The sequence below is a fragment of the Acomys minous genome, assembly GCF_964271855.1.
Source record: "Acomys minous genome assembly, chromosome: 1".
In the NCBI taxonomy this organism is placed as follows: Eukaryota; Metazoa; Chordata; class Mammalia; order Rodentia; family Muridae; genus Acomys; species Acomys minous.
Window position 1 is genome coordinate 156,682,700 of NC_140483.1, and position 20,534 is coordinate 156,703,233.

At 37.3% G+C, this 20,534-nt stretch overlaps 1 pseudogene across 1 annotated transcript; it reads right to left on the minus strand.

Annotated features, from left to right (window-relative positions):
- Positions 1-10,859: 10,859 nt before the first annotated feature.
- Positions 10,860-11,161, minus strand: LOC311607493 (protein transport protein Sec61 subunit gamma-like; annotated as a pseudogene). The gene has a single exon. The product of its transcript is annotated as a protein transport protein Sec61 subunit gamma-like (transcript).
- Positions 11,162-20,534: the final 9,373 nt, after the last annotated feature.

Consider the following 20,534-nt stretch of genomic DNA (forward strand, 5'->3'; position numbering starts at 1 on the left):
ATTAAAAAATTCCCCTTTCATATATTAAAACGATAATATTTTGAGAAACATAGTTTGTATAAGGAACCTGAGGTAATGATAAACAGCCAATGTGAAAGAGCAGTTGTTGGAATTTCTTCTAGAAGTACACATCAGAGGTATGTTAGGTTTGATCCACTGATACTGATGGACAGCATCACCACTGTGAGACGAATCAGACTGTCATCTGAAGCCATCAGGGAAAATGTAACAATTGTTTACTAATGTCTGTTATTACATATATATATGTATATATATGATATGTATATATATATATATCATATTACATCTCAATTGTTATCCCATCCCTTGTATCTTCCCATTCTTCCCTCCCTCCCACTTTCCCCCTACTCCCTTCCCCTATGATTATGACTGAGGGGGACCTCCTCCCCCTGTATATGCTCATAGGGTATCAAGTCTCTTCTTGTTAGCCTGCTATCCTTCCTCTGAGTGCCACCAGGCCTCCCCATCCAGGGCATGTGGTCAAATATGGGGCACCAGAGTTTGTGTGAAAGTCAGCCCCCACTCTCCACTCAACTGTGGAGAATGTTCTGTCCATTGGCTAGATCTGGGTAGGGGTTCGAAGTTTAATGCACGTATTGTCCTTGGCTGGTGAAGCGCATAGAAATGAGGAGTAAGCATTTCTGGCTTTTATAGCAAATCATCATCTTCTACATGATGGGAACATCTGCGTTGTATAGTTCTAGGAACTGGAAGGTACTGGAAAAAGTCATGTCTACTAAGGCCTTGCTTAGGGTTCAAAGGTGACTTTATTGCTGTCATCAGTACAGAGTGTAACCCAGAGTGAAACAACAATCTTTCTATGTCTACTTCTCAGGGCACTAATCTCTTGGATGAGGCCTTCACTCCCATGATGTAATTACTTCTCCAAAACCTTGATTTTTAATATAAATATGTTATGGGTGATATTTCCCATATACGAATTTTCAAAGGAAGATGAACACTATATTCCCACTGAATTGCAATGATTCATTTTATGTACCAATTTGACTAGGCTCTATTGACTAGTTCAGTCATTGAAGTATTACTGTGAATGTATTTTGTAGACCTGATTAATGCTTGCAATCCATTACTTTAATTACAAGACAGCACCCTTAGCAATTTCTCTCATCTAATTAGGTGATGGCTATAAGGTGTCTCAGGAAAGAATAAATTCTGTCTCAAGACAGTAATGGAGAAAACTTGCCCTAGCTGTTGGTCTGCTTGCTTGCTCTGCATATACCAGGCTCCTTAGCCATGCTAACTGGGAGAATACATTTCATTTAAAATTTTCATGTATATATATGTGTGCATATGTGTATGGTGTGTGTATGTGTGTGTGTATGTGTGTATGTGTGTGTGTGTGTGTGTGTGTGTGTGTGTGTGTGTGTGTGTGTGTGTGTAACTTTTGTTTCAGTAGAGAACCTTAACTGGTAAAGGTAACTGGAGCATGACAATATTTGATGTCTGTCTGTGATGGATAATTTTATATCAACTGGACATAAGGTAAGGTCATCTAAGAGGAGGGAGCTTCAATTAAGAAAATATATTAAGATAGGGCTTTACACAAACCTGTAAGGCATTTTTAAAATTAGTGGTGGATGGAGGAGGGCCCAGACCATTGTGAGTGTGGCCCCTGTGGGAAGATGATTCTGGGTTCAATAAGAAAGCAGGCTGAACAAGCCATGGGGAGTAAACCAGTAAGCATCAGTTCTTTATGGCCTCTGCATCAGCTCCTGCCTCCATGTTCCTGTCCTGCTTGAGTTCCAGTCCACACTATTGTTGATGATGAACAGCTATATGGAACTGTGACCAAAACAAATCTTTCCTCCACTTTTGGATATTGTGTTTAATCACAGTAATAATAAGCCCAACTAAGTCGATGTCTTTGCTTTAGATGAGAGTAGCAGTTGGGACAAAAGAACTTTTAAAACCTTAGAAATGATATGGATAACAAAACATGAGTAGTTCAGAAGAAAAGTGTGAGTTTTGATGTAGAAGTTTCTACTTCAGGAGCCAGTGGCACAACAAATGGCTATGGATGAAAAGAATATACGCTTCAGAGAATTGGAACCAGCATCATTTCTGGTGTGCAAGAGATACTTTGGACAGAATGAGTGTCTAAAAGGGAACACTCTTACACATGCACCTGTTAGCACTTAGCAGTGACATGGGGCTGCAGTTGAGGAAAAATACGTATGGTGACTAGAGTCCGAAAGCTGTTTTTTGTTTGTTCGTTTGTTTTTGTGAAGATAGGCCAGGTTAATTGGGCTAAGTGTTCCACACATGCCTGAATGGGATGTGGATTCACAGAGAAAGGAGGAGAACAATCTTAGATAAAAATAGAGAGGAACAGGACATGACAAACCAAGTGATACTGAGTCACTTGACATGACTGAAACTTTCAGGGTGATGGATGAAGGCCTTACTACCAGGACTGTGGATGAATTGTTATTAATACCTGTGCACCTGGTGAGACCCTTGGTTCTGGAAACCACAGTGGAAGCTCCATTGTAACTGTTCAATAGTTATAGCCCATCTCCCACACAGATGTACTCACTAGTCACTGGGACCACTCAGAGGAAAGACATGAGTCCTGACTCTGAGGAACTATTTCACTCTGTAATCCAATAGTACTCAGCACTGAGCTCTGTTCCATTATGGGTCACTGGAATGAAGTATCTTTGTTTTATATTTAATATTCAAGGCCTTACTTGGTTTTACAATAAGCCATTTATCAATCTTTCCCTTTATAAAGCAGAATATATTAGTGAAAAATTAATGATCAAGTATTTTACTTAGTGGGGTTTGGGTGTCATTAAATATGATATTTAATTATGCTAATAGGGGTAGTGATACTCTAATATGAAAATAATTTGAAGGCAAATGTATGGAATTAGAAAAGGTCATCCTGAGTGAGGTAATCCAGATTCAGAAAGCTCCACATGGTATGTACTCACTTATAAGTGGATTTTTTAGCCATTTGGTATATGGGATAAATATACTATAATGCACAGACCCAAAAGGATAAGTAACAAGGAGGGCCCAAGGGAAGATGCTTATATATCACTCAGAAGATGAAATAGAATAGACAGCAGAAGTGGTTGCAGAGAGAGAACAAGGTAAGAGAGGGAAAACAGTGAGAAATGAGAGTGGAGATTAGACCTGGGGACAGTGGGGACAAGAGAACAGAAGGCCTGATGAGGAAAGAGAAACTGTGGATGGAGGCATCTCTGTGAAAAACTGGAGACATAAGTCAGAATAGGCCTCTGGAATGATATGAGGGAAACTATAGCTGAGACTCCTAGTAGCAGGGGCAAAGGAGACTAAAGAGGATGATCTATAATGAGACAAGATTCCTAGTAGAGGGGGGAGAAAACCAACTCACCCACAAAAAACTTTGATCTTAAACTCACCCTGCCTACAAGACATATGGGGATAAAGACAGAACAGACAGAGCTGAGATTGAGGGAATGTCCAACTGATGCCTGGCTTAATCCAAGATGCACCCCATGGAAGAGAGCCAACCCTTGCCACTATTAATGATACTTTGCTATGATTTCATAGTGGAGTCTATCAGAGTTGTCCTGAGAGGCTCCACTGAGCAATGGTACAAAACAGATACTGAGACAGCCAAACATTGGGCAAAGCATAGTGCATCTAGTGGAAAAGTGGGGGGAAGGATAAAAGGACCTAGAGGTGATCTCCACAAGAAGACCAAAAGAGCCAACTAACCAGTGCCCAGAGGGGCAGCTGGAGTCTAAAGCACCAACCAAGAATCATTCATGGACTGGACTTAGGTCATCAACAAATATGTACCCGATGGTTAGTTCAGGCTTTATGTGGGTCCATTAGTAGAGGTAGAGGTCATGGACTCCCTTGCCTGCCTTTCAATCACTTCCCTATGATGGGACTGCTCTATCAGCCCACAGGGGAAGAAGAGGAACTCAATCCTGATGCAACTTGATGAGCTGGGGTGAGTGGCGGGGGGGGACGGGTAATAGGGGAAGGAAAATGGAACTGGGCATAGAAAAGTGTGGAGAGTATGACAGGAATGTAAAGTGAATAAATAAATTAACTAATAAAGAAACTTTATCCCCCCCCTTTAGAGGACTATGGGATGGGAAAAGGGCAGAAGGAGTAAGGGTGGGAATAGGAAGATAGGAGCGAGGGAGTAACAACAGGGATGTAAGGTGAATAAATTATAAAAAATGAAAAAATTAAAAAAATTTTTTCTTAGTGGGATATGGGTATCATTAAATATGATATTTTAATTTGAAAATAATTAAAGCTACTGTATTGATCAATCAGGAAGGTATAGTAACAACATGCCACAATATGCCTAGAATCTCAAGATTTCTACGAAGCTAATGTTCACTTAAGGACAGTAAGGTCTGTCTATTCAGGCATCTTCTTTATCTTTCTCACCTCAAGCCCCAGGCTATGGAGTAGCCAATTTCTAAAATGTTGCTGATAACTGCAAATTTAGCAGAAAAACAAGGATTGCTATGTATCTTTTTCACACAATGCAATGTACATGTACGAACTTAAGTACAGATTTATAAAGTATAAAGTATAACTTATGTCTCTAGAGTGGTAAAACCCATAAATTTTGCAGGTACAAACAGGCTGCTTAGGTCATAGAAAGGCCTTTATTTTTCCTATGTTTAATATGGAAAATGACTAGATGGTGTGCACATGAAAATAAGTGAATGATAAAATTCACTCTTGTTGAGATATTGGCTCCATGATTTAATTGTATATGTCCATCCATGAATATAATATTAAAAACTACTTTGGGATGAAGATAAGCTAAAATATATGTATTTTGTCTATAATGAAGTAAATATCAATAATATAATAATGATTCATTGAGTTTCCTCAAATAAAGAAGAGTTTCTCCCAATGTAAGAAAGATGAGTAATTCATCCTTAAATTCTCAAAGCTAAATGCAATGAATGACCCACTTTTATACTTTTATATTTTTATACATATATGTTATATTCAAAAGGATGGTTGAGAGGAGGGGGAAGATGCCAAGGGCATTTGCATGCCTTCTCTAAAGAATTCACATTTTCTCAAGGAAACTGAACTGTCACCTTTACTATAAATGACTGTCATTAAAATTTATAAGCCATAGTTAATGATAATGACATTTCAGCTTCTGAGTCTGGTCAAAGCACGTTCTCCTGGCTACATGGCTTGGGGGCAGTGTTTGGAATAGAGTTAGCTGTCACCTCCTATTCATTAGATATGATCTACTCACAGCTGACACATTTGTCAACCACATAGGCCCTTGTTTAAAATCACAGGCAGGTTAAATTTGTTCTGGCAATAGCTCTAATTCCTAGGAATAGAGTTACAAGAAACTTGAAAAACCTTGCTCTGAGAGCCTGTCATCCTAATGATTGGAGGCTCCATAGATAACCTTATTAAACAATGGGTAAATTATAATTTTTCTCATATATTTCTATTGAAACATGTATCTAATTCACTCCACTGGATAACCCCTTCCATCTTGGTCCTTCAGTAATAGTAAGTTTCACCCATTCAGTATGATCTCTCCAGCCCTTATCTTCTTTTTTTTAGCATCAATTTTTTTCATACAGTTGAATGTATTCATTTAGTGCCTATGAATTTCTAAAAAAACACATTAAAGTAAGTACTTCAGAGTTTTCTCATGGTTGTCATAGAATCACCCCCCACCATCCTGTGTATAGTATTTCCTTATTTCTTTGTTATGTTGGGTTTGAAAGTTGATATGCTCACATGGTATGATTAATTAGTGCTTGTTTGAAGTCCACTATGTTAATGGTTTTATGGACACTGTTTTGTAGTGAAGGGAAATGTATTAGTGAATACTTCTCTATCTGTTACAGCAGAAGACTGATCTGCCTATCAGATTCTGTATAATATCCATTTCCTGTGGGAGAGGTGAACAAGTAGTGATAAAATATTAACACTTGTTTTCTAGTTGACCTTGACTTTGTCAATTAATTTGTGCAGTTACCTAAATTCTTAATTCTTAGTAGGCTATATAACGTAATAGAATTGTTCTAAAATTTTGATCCCATAATGTGAAAAATGTTAACATATTTTATTGCTATGTAGTATCTGAGTTGCTACCAACATTATTAATACAGTTAAACTTTTATTTTCATTTTACTACCAATATTATTAATACAGTTAAATTTTTATTTTCATTTTACTAATATAATCACAGGATCTGAAATCCAGTACATGGCATGCTTTTGTGGATTCAAACTACTGAAGTAACTGCAAATCAAATCTTCATCTTGAATATTGACATTGACATAGACATAGCATAACAAATCCTTTCAGGGATTTTTTTATGCTAGTATAGAAGGGACCTGGCATGCCAGAAGGGCAGGGAGAACTGTGAAGCAGCCAAGCCACTTTGGAAGGAATGGTTGGCTATCTCCCTGACCTATGATCTATATTTACCCAATTCCATGAATGCGCAGCATGGCCATAGGAAAACAAGCAGAATTTGACAATTGCACATCTTGGGGATGTTAATACTCTTGTCAGAAACAAACAATTACAGTTACCATCACAAGTTCAAAGGCATTCAGAGAAGGTTGTTTATGATGACAAGTCAAGATGAAGCAGGCTGAAAAGAACCCTCTCTTATTTTAGTAATGAAGAATCTTCTGTTATTTTAGTAGTGAAAAATCTTAGGCAAAATCTCTTATGGAGGAACAGGACATTATACTCTTGGGTGTCCTAAGCTGTGTTGCCATAGGGTGGTGGCCTCATCATTGACAAGCTGGATCAGTATATGAGTCTTAAATGGATACATTTAGCTAATGCTCTTCCCAGCCTCAGGTAAAGCTTTTCAAGCCTTTGCCCTGCCTCTTTCTAATCTTTCCTCCTCCACAATTGCCCTTGAAGTTCCATCTTGAGACAATGTACCTTAGTATCTGATATTAAGTGTAAATGATTCATCTCTAGCTTGCGCTGCCATGTTTGGAGGACACATAATTGCTCAAATAAACCGAATTTATGTTAGTTAGCAAGTTGCTGAAAACTGTTGAAGAAAGATATCCAATGATGGCTTATAGCTCAGCAGGGTCAAATTTTTCTTAGAAACATCTCAAAAATGCTAATTTCTGGGGTGCTACTCTTGGTCTACTAGATTGATTATTTGAGAATTGGGTCTGAAAATTTGTGAATTTATAGGGTTTTGTTATTCTCAATATTGTTTGAAAATAGTCAGACTATGTAGTTAAGTATAATGAAAGGAAATATCCTGAGTTAAGGTCTGGAACTGTTGTGACTATTGTCATCTGAGAAGTGCCAGTATAAGAACAAGAGCACCTTCTACCTGATGACAGTAAGATGCTTGCTCAGATTTCTAATTTTTCAAGTTCGTTCAATTCATGACCTAAAAGAAATAGCTAAATTAGGCTAAAGTCATCATTTAGTTAAAAATGTAGGTTTTGGAAAGATGGCTCAAGAGTTAACAATACTTTCTGTTTGGCTCTCAACACCTACTTCCAGTAGCTCACAAGTGCCTGTCACTCTAGCTCCCAAGACTTGGATACCAGCTTCTGGCCTTTGTGGGTACCCACATACATGTGACACACACACACACATACACAAATAAAAAATTAAAAATATATTAAAAATATAAATAATATAAACACATTATAACCAATCACAAAATAATCCTCCCATAAATATGTCCTTAAGCATTTGTTCTCCCGGGAGATACATGGAAAGTCAGAGGCATTTTCCAGGGCAAACTTGACAATTGCATCAAGTTTATATTTATGTTATTGAATCTGGGAAAAGCTTATATTTTTGGGAAACAATAATTCACAAGTAACTAAACAGATGACAATTTCTTCTCTGCCTCTTGTCAAAAAACACAAGTTGGGTGCGTCACAAGCAAAGCTCCAGACAGTTATAACTTTATTACTCACCCCTGAAGCATTTGCTTCTGTGTTTATCATGCAGCTGAGAGTAGAATGCATATACTTGATACTTTCAGTGAGGTAGTTTTAGAACCTGTGAGGTCAGTAACATCAGTACAGACTCTAACGAAAAGAGTGCCAAGTTGTAGATGAAGTTTAATTTATAATAATGGGTGCTTTGATTCTTTAGTTAAAGAATAAATTTTGTCTAAACAGTTTGTTTCTTATGCAGTCCAGAAAGCAATCATTCATTATCTCCCGTTTTAAGCAACCAAGAGAACATGTTAATTTAGAGAGGAGATTTTCAAACTTCCTTGTGCACATAAAGCACCTGCGGATCTTGACACAGTGCAGAACAAGCCTTGACCGATGAAGGATTCTGCATTTCTCACTTGCTCATAAGTCATGTTGTGTTGTCTGAGTGATATGGTCTCAGATCACGATCACATCCCCTTAAGTTCACTAGTATTACTATTCACTGGCTATAAGTATTAGAGGCATCATTTAAATTCTGAGTCTTTATGTCTTTATTTTAAAATTTTAGTATAGTACAGATAATTATAATATCTAACACGTAGGGTGGTATTAAGGATAGAATATGATTATCCATACAATATTCTAAAATATTTCTCATAATATCATGTGCTATTAGTAAATATTTGGTGTCCTTATATCAGAATACTGTTATGACAAGGGCTCTAGGAAATGAAGTAGGTAATATTATTTTATCTTCTCATATCTGGCATCCTAGAGATGGCTACTGATGGTCATATTGATGATAAAGAGGCAATAGTTAGGTAAATAAATCTCACTTGATTTACCAGATGGAATAGCAAAAGTGATGTCAGAAATATTGGTCCTGGAGTCAGAGAGACAGTCTCCTCTGCTTTTTGTCACATGGAATTCTATGTAGAAGAAGACCATCAAGGCTGGCAGATCTGGACCCAAGGTGTCTGCTTAAACTATAGCGCCAACCAAGGACAATGCATGCACTAAACCTAGAACTCCTATTCAGACCCAGCCAATGGACATCACATTCTCCATAGTTGTGTGGAGAGTGGGGACTGACTCTGACATGAACTCTGGTGCTCCCTATTTGACCACTGCGCCTTGGTGGGGAGGCATTGTGGCACTCTGTGGAAGGGTAAGCAGGATGCCAGGATTATACCTAATAGGCTGTGATCATATGATGGGTGAGGAGGTCCCCTTCTGACACAGACCTAAGGAAAGGGAATAGGGTGAAAGAGGGAAGGAGGGAGAAACAAGAGGATACAAGTGAGAGGATAACAATTGAGATGTAATCTGAATAAATTACTTAAGTAAAAAAAAGAAAACATACACATGAAGAAGAAGGAGGAGCAGGAGGAGAAGGAGGAGGAGGAGGAGGAGGAGGAGGAGGAGGAGGAGGAGGAGAAGAAGAAGAAGAAGAAGAAGAAGAAGAAGAAGAAGAAGAAGAAGAAATTAGAAGACAAATTGAAGGAGCCCAGCTGGGTGAAATAAATGACACTACTGTCATAGTCTGTCAGTGCATTTCCCTGATAATGTCACTTCATACCCACCAAATAAAGCAACAGGCATAAACCTTTCATGAAAAAAAGAAAGAAAGAAAGAAAGAAAGAAAAGAAATGCTACGCCATGCTCTTTATTTTTCTGTATTGTGTTTTTAATTGTAACAGAAGTCTTGGTCCAGACTACACAGCCCTGTATTCTATTCATGTCCTTTTAACTTTAGGACCTTGATCTCAGGATTAAATTCCCAAGACTTAAATTTCCATATTGAAAGCTGAAATTGAAAAGATGGATATGTGAGATGTAAATACAGTAGCATCAAATATGATGCAATTATAATCTCAAAAATAAAAAATAAAACAATAAAAAGTAGGATAAAACAATCAGATCATTGTCATATTTCACTCAGCAAGTCATTTCTTAACATCGCTGTCATCATTTCATCATTTTCATCTTTTACAGTATCTTTCTTCTTGTTATTTATTAACTGGGTGATCTCTATCAAACAATATTAGCTACTCAGGGCATTATGAAACTGTTCAAGCATATATCCTGTAGTCAGCTGTTGTATATGTTTGGCAATATTTTCTAAGAAACTAATTTTAGCTTGTTTTGCAATTGAATATCACTGTACATAGTCACAAAAATATTTATAGTTTAGCATATTGCACACCTATGCTATATGTTGTGGTCTACGGTGCTTGGTTACAGATCTGTACGGCACAGGACTGTATTGAATAAAGTGGGCAAGTGTAGCTCAGGAGTAAGTATTTGCATGTGCAAACATAGAAACTGTCCAATTGTATAGACATTTACCACAATAAAGTTCTCAGGGCCAGAAAATGGGTCAGCATATGTTTAGTCAGTGTGAATGCACAGGGTATAACTCTGTAGTACTGTATAATTTATAAACTAATTGCAGTCACTTGCCTATGGTATTTGTCATTTTTTCTTTCTTCAGTAAGAGATTAATCTCAGCATACTATGATTTTTTCAAACAATTCAAAATTCGTTAAAATTTTTAACAATTTTATTATACTTTGCCTAAAACATGAATTTACTGTGTAGCCATACAAAAATTTTTGCAGCCTTTACATTCTTATTATAACAGTTTTTCTATTTTACATTTTTAATTTTTTAAAAATCTCTTGACAAATAAACACACATATTAGCCTCAACCTATACAAAGGCCCATCTCCCCTTATCTTTGCCTACAGCTAAAGCCTTTAAAGTAATAGCAAGCCCAGATCTATCATTATAACAATAATATTCTTTTTTGTGGAAAATTGTTTATTTTGAAATTATTTTAATTTAGAAATAGGAAACCTCATAGGGAAGAGAAAAGAAAAAAAAAAGACACAATGTATGCAGGCAACTCTACTTCATGAGTTTGTCACATCCTCATTTGTTCACTAGTTCTCATGATGAGACTCAGCCACCCACAATAATGTTATTGATGGGGATGTAGATTTGTTTCACAAAGAAGCCAATGAATCCCATGACAGTGAATCATACTGCTGTGGCCATGGCGATCTTCTGGAATTCTTTTCTATCGGATTTGGTGCATCTTTTAACCAGCCGAATTGAGTGCTTTATGAACTGTCGACTTGGCTCAACAAATTGTTTTACCTGATCCATGACTGTTTGCAGAATGGCAGCTTGAGAGAGAAGAGACATGTAGTGAACAATAATATTCTTAAAAGTATTATCTACTGAAAGGCCTCTTCTGAGGCTGTTCTATAGTTAATTTTTGTCATATGAGCATGATAATGATAATGAGTCTAGTCTATGAAACATCATTCAGTTACTGTGTGTTCTTTGCCATTGTCAGTCTAGTACACCTTTGATGGTTGTATGTTCTACATTTTTTGTAAAAGATAATAGAGTAGGTCTGCTGACATCAGCACCTCTGTTGTATGATTCTATGGCATTATTAACAGAGAGTAGGAAGTTTTCACCTCTCTGTCATGATCAATGTTCTCCATGCAACCCACTGTTGACCAATCTGTTGTTAAACTTTTTTACTTTCAGAGTGATTATGAAACCTGATTAAAAACCCACTCTTCTATAAAAGATGAAAGAGTAAATATTATAGGGTTGTTATAGTTAAAATATAAGCAAGTGAGTGTGACCAATAAAACATAAGTTACAAAACATGAGAAATTGGGGTGGGTAGTCATGGCTTATGGATCTTATATTTCCTCTATGTATTTTAAAGTATGGGAACTGTAAATGGTCTTTTTTCAAAATAATAGGAAACGAGTTTTATCCAAGACCTGTTTATGGTCTATAAACACCAGAAGATTATTGTAGGAAAGTTAGTGGCTCCTAGTCCTTCTGTGTCCATCTCACTTTCAGTTTTAGAACCTCACAGCCACAGATGTAAAGCTTGACCTTGGAGAGGGCCTTCTGAGGACAAACTGCTCCTTTGAAAAGCTGTATGAATTGAGAGGAGACTGATTTATTCAGAGTCAACATCTCCAGAGACCAGCTCTAGGGCTGGACTGGACTCTTGGTCTTTTGACACTATTTCACTAACTATATTTTCTCTTTCCTTAGCTTGAAAGGAGAAAGAAATTACTTCATTCAGAATAATATACCTTTATTTCCACTAACGTTTAAATATAGGTCTGTTCTTTTAAAACGTTTCTGTTAATGGATATGCCATAGTCAGACATGAAAACGCTGCTATGCTTGTTTAATGGAAATACCAGTCCCTTGTCCTTATCATTTGGCTCTTAAATTCAAGGTTTTCTTTTATTTCTAATAAAAGAGAAAAATCCCTCTCCTTTCATTCACATCCACTCACATTTCAGAATCATTTATTTGGTAGTAAATTAGTAGCAAATAAGATCGCTGGTCACATTTGTCTGTTCCTCAAAGAAATATTGGGAACACAGAACACTGGAAATCACATAAGTGTCCCTCTGCTGGAATCTGCACAGAGACACTTCTTGCTTTCTAGCATGGCTGCTGTGCAAATTTCTATGGAATTGCCTTTGAAATTTCTGTGGGCTGGCCTTGCTGACCAGTGTTGAGGTAATAATAGCAGCTATGAGCTACTGAGTGTATGCTACTTATCAAAGATTATTAATGCCTCTGTCAAGTGTGCACATGGCATCTCATTTGGTAGCGGAAGAAAGTGAGACAGAGGGGCAGTAAGTCAAGGGAAAAATGATTCTAATGCAAATGATTTAAGCATGCTTAAAACCTCCCTTCATAGAACTAACAGGTACAAATTTCTGACATAAAAATGTCAACTTGTGTAATTCCCATTTATAGGAAATGTTCAAAGAAGGATAAATCTATGGACAACAAAACATTAAGTTATGAAATTACTCCAAAAGCCACAAAGAATGGGTAGACACATGATACAATATTTTTTCCTTGATGATAACTCATTGTCAACTCATTGTCAAAACAATATTTCTAGAACTTGAGTGGGAACAAGTAAAGAATGAAGACACTTCTTTGTTTCTGTAGATATGAATAAAGTCTTATAACAAGTGGTACACAAGAAGATCATTGAACTTGTCTTCCCATTAAGGGTATATCCATACTTTAGATATGTTTCTGTACCAAAGTGTGCTCATCTATGTCTTTGTGAAAATACTATCTCCCAGGCCTTTCTTGAAGGTAATTGCAGGTGTAGAATCTAGTATGTGATTTTTATCTATCCTTCTCCTATACTCCAGCCATATCTCACTTGCAGTGGAGTCATATTTGCTCATGGATACTGAGCAGAAATACCTTCTCTCAGAGTGTATAAAAATTCTCCTTATAAAATGCTGTGATTAATTGGTATCTTTGTCCTCCAGAGTATGCATTACAATGCTTTGCATGTAGTAGGCAACCAGTCAGCTTCTGTTAGATGAGCTTGTTGCTTTATTAACTAATGAAATATTATAAATTAATTTTAGATGGCAAATAGCATTCTGAGTACTAAGTATTTCATTGTGAATAAGAATATCAAGACCTTCCTTTAAAACAATGTTTTTCAACATGTGGGACATGGTCACTGAAAAACACATATTTCTGATGTTCCTAAGAACTGAGGCTTCATTCAGGAGCAAAGCTGCAATTATGAAGTAGTGATGAAAGTAAATTTATGGTTGGGTATTTCTAAGACCATCAGAAATACATGGTTGAGAATTCCTGCTCTAGGTTGTAATCATGCCATAGAGGAGACAACCAGTGGACAGGGAGCAGAAAAAGGCAGAGAATTCAACTAAGAATTAGTACTAATGAAGAACTAGCTGAACTTATTGGGGTGATGTGGTTCATTTCTATTGTCAAGTCAATGGATTAAGTAAGAAGCATTGTTGTGACCCTTCTTTGGGTGTTGATGAGGGCATTTCCAGACAGGTTTCACTAAGGCAGGACATCCACCTGGACTAGGTCAGAAAGACTCACCATCCTAAGTGTAGAGGTCCTGGACTGAATAATAATGAAAATAATAGAAAACCAGTTACCACATTACCATTCCCCTTTCTCTACCTCTTGCTTGGTGCTATTGACCAAGCTACTCTCTTAGCCATGCCTTCCCAAAGCTGATGGACTTGAAACCTGTGAGTGCAAAGCTGGTATAAACCATTAAGTTGCTCTTTGTCATGTATTTGGTCAAAGTGATGAGAAAAGGAAGAAACACTATGATGGGCAGCAGGGAGCTGTTTTAACCAGGCCTTGCATAGATAGCATCTGTGAGGAGGACATTATACTTATATACTTAACTTTGATGTGAGATGTGAAGAACTACAAACCTTAGGGATACTTAGGTTCATAAATATGCTAGGTAAAGGATGAGAGAAATAAAATTATCCAGAAGCTAAAAACATATTGTCTATCGTTCGGGGAGGAGGACAATGAGACAACTGTGTATGTGATCTACTGTGGAAGAAGGAGAATAGATGGGAAAAGATAGATCATTAAGGGTCTTCTGGGTCATGATGAATAATCATATGGCACAATGGTTATTCTGGGCATTTACTCACTCCTAGACATAAACCCAAAAGATGGTCCACCATACAACAAGGGCATTTGTTCAACTATGTTCACAAAAGCTTTATTTGTAATAGTCAGAATCTGGAAACAACATAGATGTCCCTCAACCAAAGAATGGATGAAGAAACTAGTACATTTATACAATGGAATACTATTCACCTATCAAAAACAAGGAATTCTTGAAATGTGCAGGCAAATGTATAGAACTAGAAATGATCATCCTGAGTGAGGTAACCCAGACCCAGAAAGACATGAATGGTTATACTCACTTAGAAGTGGATATCAACCCAACATAGATGTCCTCTGAGAGACTCGACCCAGTAGAGGATCAGGACAGATACTAGGATATATGGGCAGACTCTGGGCAAAGAGCTGCAAATTGTATGCAAGAGTTTGGGGGGAATAGAATATGGGGGAGAGAGACTCTCAGGAGCTCCATAAGGATCTGTGCACAGGGTGCACAAACTGATGCACCAACCAAGGACATAACAAGCAGAGGACCTAGACCTCCTGATCAGGTGTAGCCAATGGACAGCTCATTCTCCATGTAGGGAGGGGAAAGAGTGGGGGACAGCCTCCGACAAGAACTCTGGTGCCTTCAATTTGATCACTGCCCTTTAGTGGAGAGGTCCTGTCAGAACACAGAGGAAGGGCATTCAGATTATCTAGATAAGATGTGATAGGCTGTGGAGAGACAGTGGAGGAAGAGGACCACACCTGTCAGAGGTTGAGGGGACAGAAATAGAATCAAAAAGGGAGGGAGGGAAAAGGAAGATAAAAGTGAAGGGATTACAATCTGGATGCAATGTGAATAAATAATAATAATAATAATAATAATAATAATAATAATAATAATAATAATAATAATAATAATAATAAAAGTTTAAAAAGCACAAAATGACATACATGAGACATCACCTTCAGGAGATCAGTCTCAATTGTTTATTTAAAATACACAAAACAACTAGAGCAAACACATAATATCAAGAAGTAGTATTTTGAGTGTAAAGTCCCTTGGGGAAGGGTTTAGAGACTTCAGCCTGGATTATAAAAGGATCTTGATGCTATCATGCATGCACTTCAAAGACTAATTTGAAATTCAAATCTAAGTGTTTTTCTGTCTAAAATTTATTGTTAATTTCAGACACTGTTTAATATAAATATGAAATTCTATATGATCTTTACTTAGGGAGACTTCAGGCAGGTCTTTCGGTTTTTATCAAAACCCATGGATGCACATGTTTGTATATAACATGGTATCCTACTTGCATATAAATTTCAAAAACTTTTTATATATTTGCAAGCATCTACAAATTATTTATCATTTCTAGTATATGAGAATATCATGTGGGTAAGCTTACAACATCAGAGTTTGTAGCATTTTTTAGTATAAACTCATTTCTGTGTGTATATGAATATCTACATTTATAATTATTGTGTGTGCAGATGTTCATGCATGTGTATACATATATGGAATATGTGGAAGCCAGAAGTCAATATCAGATGTTTTCATTAATCCTCTCCACCTTAATTTTTTTGACACAGGACTTTCACTGACCCTAGAGCTCATTTGTTGGACATTTCTGGTTAGCCAACAAGCCCCAGAGCTCCTTCTGTCTCTGCCTCCCTAGCACTGGGAGTGCATGTTGCTGGGAATCCTAAATCAAGTCCTCTTGATTGTTTGTAAGTCAGGAACTATCTTCCTTATTTCAAATGCTTTTTATTCCTGGTTGGTTGAATATATTCATTCAAAACTTAAAGATATAGAAACACTGTTTTATGAGCAAGAAACACCAGAAAGTTAACTCGGAGCATCAGAGAGATAACCTAAATCTCCAGTCCTTGGGATATGGTGGAATATTTTGGAGAAGTTCTTCTGTCTTATTTCTTCCCTAAGGAATGACTGCACTTCCTGTTATCCCAGTATAACACTAGCTGAGGCTCTCATTACTCCATTTTATTGGCCAAACTTCTGGCTTTGGATTTCCACACACTTCCTCTCATTAAAAGAAAGCCATTCCAACCTGAGGTTTCTCATTAGAATGAATATTTATGCATGTAGACTTTTATTCCATGAACCCTACAATGAGAAAACACATAGAAAAAACATGGCAAGAGTCCAGAGACCTGGTTCCAGTCTCAACTTTGCTATAGTGCAATGGTAATGCCTGTCCTTTCTTTTCTCAGTGCCCTGATATCCCTGTGTGCAAGAGAAGGGATTGAATTTGCTGAGCTGTGGCTTACTGATTCTTTACTGGTTCTCTGGGATGTATTTCTTTCCGTTCAAAATTCAGCTAAGTGTTGTGAGTTCTTTGTAGTTTTTAAGGATGTCAGAAGTTATGGCTTAGAACATTGACTCAGCAATAATTCTCAAATAGTGTTCCTTTACACACTCTTTCCAACCATCCAACATGCAAATCCTGCATTCGTCTATTCATTATTTGGGAAATTTCCTTAGACTGTCTTCAATTCCTCAGATACTGTGCTGAGTGGTGGATATAGTAGAGTATATTTTTCTGTTCTTTTAGGTTTTTTTTTCCATATGGAGACAGACACACCCTTTCATAGGTACCACACAGTGTAGTGAGTGGTCTGTGGAAAGATACGAAGAACATGAAGGAAGTACAAGCATAGTACCACAGCAAAGCTGTGGGAACAATTCCAGGGGATATGGCAGGACTAGGTGACTCTGGTGACTAATTTTGAAAACAGAGAAGGACTATCCACGTAAGTAGAGAGGGACAGGTGTTCCAAGAAGAGAAAGCATTTGAAAACACACCATAAGGGGTTACTACTCAGAAGGCTATTACAGTTAGATGATAGAATAGCAAAAATGAGTGGGGTAAGAAGGTCCAAGACTAGAGATTTAGACAAGGACAGATCATGTAGTACCTCATACATGATATCAAAGAGTCAGAATGAGTAAGTTAAGTGTGAATTATTTGAAAAAAAAACCACCCATTGGACATTGTGCCAATTCCTGCTTTAGTGTGCACAGTAAGATATACTCTACAGACTGATAGCTGGCACATATAAGCATGAAGCTCTGGCTCAGAATTCTGGCTGTACCATATGCTATCCAGGTAAACTAAAGTAAGTGCTTGATTTCCTAAAAGACACCATCTTTTTTATTTGCATTAAGGCTTGAGAATTAGATTACATACGCAGGCTTATGAGTATAATGTCTTCACTTCAAAGTTTCATTAATGTTCAACTACTATTGTGATTAAATTTGACATTTTCCTGTGTTCCTTCCTGGTTTTCTTTCTTCCTTCCATTCACAGTTTCATCAGGCAAAGAGGAAATTTTAAAGTCATGAAGCAATATAAACACACACACACACACACACACACTAGTTGTCCATCCAGGTAAGACTTTTCAAAACAGAAAATTCCAGTGTATATTGGTAGAAGTACATAGTTCACAACCATAGAAATGGAGGCTGTAGGTTTAACTCAAATATTTCCTAATATTTATTCTTCTGTCAAGAAGGAAAAACAAATGGTTTACCTCCTCATATGGATGTAAAGAGAAACACAGTGGTGAAATGCATGAGCTTACCTTTCAGTCGTCAGCATTCATCCTGATCTTGGCTCTTACTAGTCATGTGACATAGGTAAAGGAACTAGATTTTGGAACACTGGTTGTTTTCTGTGAAAGCAGAGATTGCATCCATCTACGCACAATAAGTTAGAGTTAACCATAGTGGAAGTTCTGTTGTCTTTAATAGCTCAATTATATTATGTAAGCATGTTTTTTGTTTAATCCTAGGTGTCAGATACGTTGCTTCTTCAGATTGTACAGAGCAGCAGACAATTTGCCTCATGTAGGCTCTGAGAGGGATGTGGTCTTCGCCAGGTGCAGATAGTTTAATTTTAGGAACTCTGAGAAGGTATACATGCCAGAGTCCAGAGATAGGGGGGCTCTTGGGAAGAAGAATGCTGTTGCCCTCCACCCCACCCTGCTGCTCCTGTTTTCTCTTGATGTCATTGGAAGAGAAGTTGGAGATATCCTTAAATGAGGATTGGACTTTTCCCAAGGAACCCAATGACCCAAACCAGCAGGAAGTAGCTAAAGAGAACTATGCTCCTCTCCCCACTAACCTTCTATCCCTGGTGTTGGAGTGTTGGAAGGAATTAGGGTACAGTAGGCAGAAAGTGATGTAATAGGTTTGAAAAAGATGCCAACAGTTGACAAAATATCAATTCATATCAAAGTGTCTCAAACAGAGTAATATTTCAGTAAATGTTAGGTATTATTATTCCTTGTAACTTTTTTTTTTTACTGTTTTTGTCAGGATGTGTATGAATTATTAATGTAAATCTATTGTTAATGTTGAAATTGTTTTGTTCAAATGTTTTTGTTGCTATTCATCTATCTATCTATCTATCTATCTATCTATCTATCTATCTATCTATCATCTATTTTAGCTTTTTAAGACAGGATTTCTCTGTGCAGCTTTAGATGTCCTGGACTTGCTTTGTAGATTAGGCTGTTGTCAAACTCACAAAAATCTGCCTTCTTTTGCCTTCCTGAGTGCTGGGATTACAGGTGTGCACCACCATGCCAAGCTGTTGATAGTCTTAGTATCTGTATTGTTTAGTAATACCAAGGGTAAAAACACCCATATTTAGACTTTATGCATATGTTATAGATCCAGTGTAAAGACATTCTGAAAAGTCTTTTGAAAAGGTAGACTAGGATAAAATTTTATCTTTTATACAGCATCTGTCGTCCGGAAGAAAGATCTCTTTCTGTTACCTCAGAAGTTAGATGAAAAGAGCTTTCTTGTCAGGAACAGAGACTTTGAAATGGCACCAGCAGTGAGCAGGCAGTCTACAAGGACAGCTAATGGAGGCTACCTTAAGCGTGGAAGTGGGGTTCAGGGCCTATTGCCAGCCTTGGCACATTGAGATTCATGGCACCTGCCCAATTCAAGAAGCCAGACTGAGTTTTTACAAAGAACTTGCAGCTACGTTTTACTGTGAGGGCTGTGCCACTGGGCTCAAAAAGGAGGATTGAAGGGCGGAACTTGGCTCTCAGGGTCAGGAAGGATTGGTACCAGAACAAACACGGTACCTTGCGAGACACCATAGAAAATTATCTCTAAGAGACAGACGTGCTTGTCTTAGCTCATTTTTCTATGTGGTTACATTTTATTGGTTCTTTCTGTGTCACAAATAGCCTATTTTTAGTTTTTTATGTAACTTTAGTTTTGATCTTATGAGTTAAGAATGACTAATACCAGAGGGTATGACCTCGGAGCAAAGCATGGTGGGAATACACATTTCTGGGTGCCTGTTCCCTCTGTGCCTAGAGACGTGGACTCAAATAAAAGTGAAGGTCACTGTTCCATTAGATTCCATTGCTTTGGAAAGTAAGGCAGGGCTTTTGAATATGTCTTTGCTTCTCATTCTTATTCAAGGTTATCCAAAGACAAATCCGCTTCAAGAGAGGAGAAAGTAGTAAATTTAATTGGAGCTTTCAAACAATATTCAAGGCAGAATAGGGAAAATCAAGAGTAAATTAAGCATTGAAAAAAAAAAAAGAAAGCTTTTAATGGCCATCACTTCTTCTATCTTGCTGACTCAAAAGAGCAAGTGAATGATTCTCATTTTTCTGAAAGGCACAACTCATCAATAGAAAATGTTAATCAACTTCAACCTTTTAATGAAAAAAAAAAGATAGCGAATTACATCTATGAGATAGAGATTTTATTATTAAAAATAAAGGGTTTTGTTGACTAGTAATGCAATTTGTATGTTCAAGCTTTAGTGGGCCACTCAGTGCTGGGCCATACCTATGCGGGCTGTTTGAGCTGCTAAATTACCATGGGAAGTGGAAACCATATTATCAGCCAATGGACTATAAAGGTGGATAAGAAGTTTTGCTAACTTCACCAAGGTCATTAAAGAGCACAATGACAGACACAGAATAAGAATTAAAAATAACCGAATTTCAGTCTGTCTGTCCCAATAATATGAATAGCTCATGATCATTTTTTGGTAAAAAAAATTTTTTTGGACCAAAGTATTTTTTTCTTGTGGCTTTTGGGCTGAGATTCTC